General features: G+C 47.7%; 1 pseudogene; it reads right to left on the bottom strand.

Moving 5' to 3' along the window:
* Positions 1-222: 222 nt before the first annotated feature.
* LOC149865503 (U1 spliceosomal RNA) lies at positions 223-407 on the bottom strand (annotated as a pseudogene).
* Between the last annotated feature and the right edge of the window lie 4886 nt (positions 408-5293).

Below are 5293 nucleotides of genomic sequence, written 5' to 3'. Positions count from 1 at the left end.
TTGAAACAGGGTGTCAGTTTATAAATGTTGTAAGGTTGAAACATTGTAACTCAAAATATTGTAAGTTGATGACTGCCTATATACAGTTACAAAAAAAATCAATAGAAACCCAACCAAAAATCCTGATGAAAATAAACACAAAGTGAATATTTAAAAAAAAAAAAATCACCATAAAAGGACTGGGAAAAAAATGCTTTGTAGTCTGTTTTTGCACAAGGAAGACAGAGGAGAGCACACACACAGTCCTCCACTGTCACAAATTCTGCAGTCAAGTTTCCCCCATGGGGAAATTGGAGGGGTCAGCAGGCCCAGAGTGCAAAGGGCCAGCCTCACCCTCAGAGGCCCTTTTTTTTTTTTCCTGTTTTTTTTGCACCGGTCCTGGAAGCACTGCTATACCAGGTCAACGCATGGAGTGGATGGAGCAAGCTCCGGTTCACCACCCAACACCAAAAAGAATCTGCTCAATATAGACCTCCAATGGAGGACATATCAGAGATAATCAACTGCCCTGGGGAACCTTTTTTTTATTATTATTATTAAAATATACCATTTTATTAGGAAAACAAACACTATCAAACATTCTAAAGAAGGGGAAATAAACAAAACCCACCTGAGATATCACAAAATTACTACAAATTCAAATTTACAAAATTTGCCTATGTGGTCACACTGCTTCCCCTGCCAGGTAAGTATACCTATCATGCTCCCAGCCGGATGGGGCCTCCCACTCCGGACCCCGACTTCCACTGCCCCTGCTGCCCTGGCCTTGCCACACGGCAGCTGCTGCTGCCCACGCTCATGAGCTGCCCCATGCTCTGCCCCACAAAACTATGCTTAGCGCCCCACTCCCAGCCTGCCCTGCACTGCCCTCTGTGCAATTTGCATACGGCCGCCCACACCCTGCCCACAAGGCCACTCCCCACCTCCACCTGCCAGGTCCCCTGAGGCCCCGAGCAGGACAAGGATATTGCCCAGGATGGCCCTTGTGGGGCAGTCCCTGGTCTCCATCCAGGAGCTTCAGTGCTTGCTGTCAGTACAGTCTGCGCCAGGGGCTTACTGCACACAACTCTTGTTGCACTGTGGATTCACACGACAGGCAAAACCCCTGCTTATGTGCAGTATATTTAGTCTAATGTGCATTAACATCACTAAAAAAGGTGTTCCTCTGCGTGAATACACAGTAGGGCCGATACAGCGCATTGATTTAGTGCTTGGATACTATCCAAATGCTAAACTTAATGTGCAGTAACTACAACACATTAATGAATGTGTAGACGCACCCACAGAGATATTGAAAGCCTCCTGCATCCTGCCTTTGGTCTCCTTGATTCAACACAAAATGCTCTTCTGGAGTGGTTTAACCACTGGATCGCCGCAGGGCTGAGTCCAGCAGATGTGCTAAAAGTTCTCCATTGCCTTTTTCAGCTACACGATACTTCTCTGGCAGAAGACGTGTCTCACTGTCCTCAGACCTTCTCTCTGGGTGATGTTCCCTTCAGGACTGCACATGCTGGAGCCCTGTAATATGGTATGAATCAATCCACTTTAGATAAGATTGACCTCCAAGGACAGGAGCTGAGGGATGAAGGCTTGGAATACTTTTCCTCCATATTAAGGAGCTGTAAAGAAGTCGGGTCAGTTCTGGTAATGTTTGATATGATGGGAAAGAGGTGGGGGTGGGATTTGAGAGAGCGGTAGGTAGAGCATGCTCCTCCCAACATAGGAAATTAAAGGACCCTGGTTAGGTACAGACATTCAAAAAGCCTGACGCAAAATCAGTTGAAGTGACACTGTTTTCTCTAAGTGGCACAGTACAGATCAGTAGTGAACAGAGCACACATTCACCCTTTGGTGAGGGAAACCAAATCTTAAACTGGGTTCCACCATTTTTAAACCAGTCTATATATGCCAAACTTCTGTTCTGTTATTGGTATTAACTGGTTTCTGATCACTTATACCAGTAAAAGTGTAATGTCTATACCTGGGCGCTGTTTCAAAAAGTGATGGAAGGTCTAAAACAATCTTGGGATAGTGTATGGTAGTTTACTAGGGGTCAGCTCTACTTTTCAGAGGCTCTTACAGCTTTTTAGCATCTCAGTCATTAAATGCAACCTAATCTGCCCAGCATAGCTGCTGCCCAGCCTGTGTGTCTCCCCGTTTTGACTCCAAAAGGATCCACCATGGTGCTGTGTTGCCTTGTTCTCTGCTGTGATCCTGGTCTGCATCTCTGTTTCACAGCAGTCTCAGACTTACCTCCCCCGTCCTTAACTATAACTCGCAGCTTTTTTTTTCTCCCTTCCTAATGATGTTCTGTTTGATTAGTAGGATAAATTACAACAACTTGACTGAGAAGCCTGGATGGATCTTGCAGGGAATCCTTAAACACCCAGACTGTGCCACTGAATCTCTCGTATGTGGTTCTGCAGGAACTGGTGTCAAGAAAAGAGGATTAGCGTAGTCAAGATCTGTGCTACATCTCTGGGACTGCGTAGCCTGCATTCTGCCCTGCGCCTGTCTAACAGCCCCGCTCTTGTTCAGGAGCACTGCAGTGCTCAGGAGGACTTGAGATATGGTCCTAAGCTGTACAAGCACCATGCCCACAGGCTTGAGGTTTTAGTCAGGAATGCTCCACAGAGCTCACACGGGTGCCTGCCACAGCCAGAACTCAGCCAGGACCATGAAACCCTATTTTGATGGTGCCTCCAGCTGATGGCCCAGCCTAAGGACTTTGAGCAAAACCTCCTGGCAAAAGTAAACAGCTGGGTGAGCTGCTGAGATGTGGCTGTAGGAGTCTGGTGCTCAGCAGTACCAGTATGTGGGCTTAGTCCCTTTTAAAGGACTGGGCACTCTGAGTGCCCAGGGCGTGTGAGCTAAGATCAAGTGGGGGCATCCTCCAGGCTTGGGCCTGCACATTGGATATCTGACAATGGATTTGGGAGTATCTGAAGTCCCTGGGATGGAGGATGCTCGCTGGTTGTAGCACCATACATGGTGCTTGGAAAGATTGAATTCTGCCTGCTCAATCTATATGGTTTTTGCAACGATTGAGTTCTCCTCAATTCATATGATTTGGCTGATTTGACCTGGAACACACAATATATAATAAAAAAAGGGGGAGGCCTTCTGGGTTGGTGTCCAGACCATGGCCTCCATAGGAAAGAGGGCATGAGTCTGGGAAGAACTCTTATGGAGGTGTTGGAGTCTGAGCCAAGCTGGTGTGGATGAGAGCTGTGAGTGGAGCCCACAAGGAGAGGCCTAGAAAGTGCTGTGGGGAAGGCTTGTACAAGGACCACAGGAGGGAACTGTCCTGAATATTGCAGAGAAGGCAGTGTGGAGTGGTGGGCAGATCTCTTCTTTGCAGCCACTGGGTGCTGGGGCTGGAGTCTGGTCTGTATCCTCCTGTAGATGGTGAGGAAAACACCTGTGACCAGGTGCTGCAGGGGAGGGGAAGGGGGAGGACTTGGCTAAAAGACAGAAAAGGACTGGATTGGAGTCTAATCCCACCATGGACAGGGAATGAGTGTTAGTTTTTTAAATTTATTTATTTAAGGAAAATTTTTTGTGTCCCAAGTCAAATCTGCCAAATCAATTCGAATCCGTGAGTCATTCAAGAACCAAATATAGCTCTGCTACCAGCACACATCCTCCGTCCTTGCCTGTGGCTTCAGATGTTTCCAAATCCTTTGGCTGGCATCCTACATGCAGGCCCAAGCCCGGAGGCTTGGGGTTCGGATGCCCTGAGTTTGATTTGCCCTCAGCCATAAGGTCGCAAGAGCAAGCTGGGGAGGAGTCTCCCATTTCCATAAAGTCGGCATGTAGTGGAGATCCTCCCACTGGAAGCTGGCCAGTGGGAAGCTAACTGGGAGGATCTTATAGGGAGTCCTGTCCGTGAGCAGACAAGGGTGCAGCCCTCCACCACGCAGTTTTTAATTGTATTATCTCACTCACCAGCCACCACTGTGGTCATGGCATTTCCCCTGGGCCATGGGCTGCTGCTGTGCTGTGAGCTCTTTGGATGAGAACACACTAGAGCTTCTCTAGCTGCTGCTTTCCTTGGGGTTTCCAATGCTTTCATGTGGGGACTGACTTCTGCTTGCTCTCTGGCAGGGTTTTGAGGCAAGTTAGAAGTCATGTTCCTATTGCATTAACCAACACCTGGCCTGTGTCTTCAGCGTGGTTACTAGTAGCAGCAGCTGTGGTTAAGGCACCAGTGATTTTTCTGATATCTTGTTGTGCGAGTTACCCAGGTGTCCCTAGTTGTTTCCTTGATCAGCTTAGCAATTTGTCTCATTTGTTTGAATGAGAAATGGGACGCCCATCTGTGGCTACCATTTCTCTACCCAACCAAAGCGGGAGCCACACAGCGATTGCTCTGGCTGTCCAGCCAGAGTCAGTGTAACCAGCAACAGAAGTGTCCTGAGATTCATAAGCTAGAATGTCTCTAACTGCTTGGGCAGAATGGGGGTGAGCTGGTCCTTGGAGCATTTCTCCATCATTTATGCGGAAGGCTCCAAACCGTGTTCCAGGATGCCCTTTATGGTAGAAACTTGAGCCATCTGTAAACCAGATTACAAACCCCTTCTGTTTTGCATTGCAAGCCTCTTGCCTCCCTTGACAGGCCATTCAAGGTGCTTTAGAAGAGGGAGGGGGCAGGTATGCTCCTCTCCTTCTATAATTAGCCCATACGAGGCTGGTGAAACAGCTTGCTCTTTTTTAAATTCTACTCCTCGGTTTACTAGGGTGAGGGTCCACTGAGCAACGTGTGGGTTAGAAACTGGCCGTCTTGTATCTTCCCTGATATGATGTACTTAAACGGGGATTGCACAGTCTGAACAATGACCTTCGACCCTCCAGTAATAAATTCCCAAAGTGCGAGGCTCCAGACCAGGGCAAGACACTCCTTTGCACAGGGGGAAAAGCCTTGCTCTGTTTGATTTAGGAGCCTGGAGGCATATGCAATGACTCTGAGCTTATCACATTGCTTTTGACTAAGAGTGGCTCCAAAGCTTGTCTCTGAAGAGGCGAACTGAATCACAAAGGGAAGGACAGGGTCAGGATAAGCCAGAGCTGGAGCACTAGCCACATCTTGTTTTAAGGTAGCCAGGGCAGTTTGTTGGTCTGATCCCCCTTCCCAAATCCTGTTTTTCTTTAATAATTTGTACAGAGGCTTGGCTTTGTCAGAAAACATTTCAATGAACTCTCTGGAGAAGTTAAAAGTTCCCAAAAGAGCTCGCAAGGAGTGTGCGTCTGTGGGAGCAGGCAGCTTTCTTATTGTTTCTACTCTTTGCTAGAA

The sequence above is a fragment of the Crocodylus siamensis genome, chromosome 4 (assembly GCF_052110815.1).
Source record: "Crocodylus siamensis isolate JL-2025a chromosome 4, ASM5211081v1, whole genome shotgun sequence".
Lineage (NCBI taxonomy): Eukaryota > Metazoa > Chordata > Crocodylia > Crocodylidae > Crocodylus > Crocodylus siamensis.
Note: the sequence above shows the minus strand (reverse complement) of the source record. Positions and strands in the feature narration are given on the sequence as shown.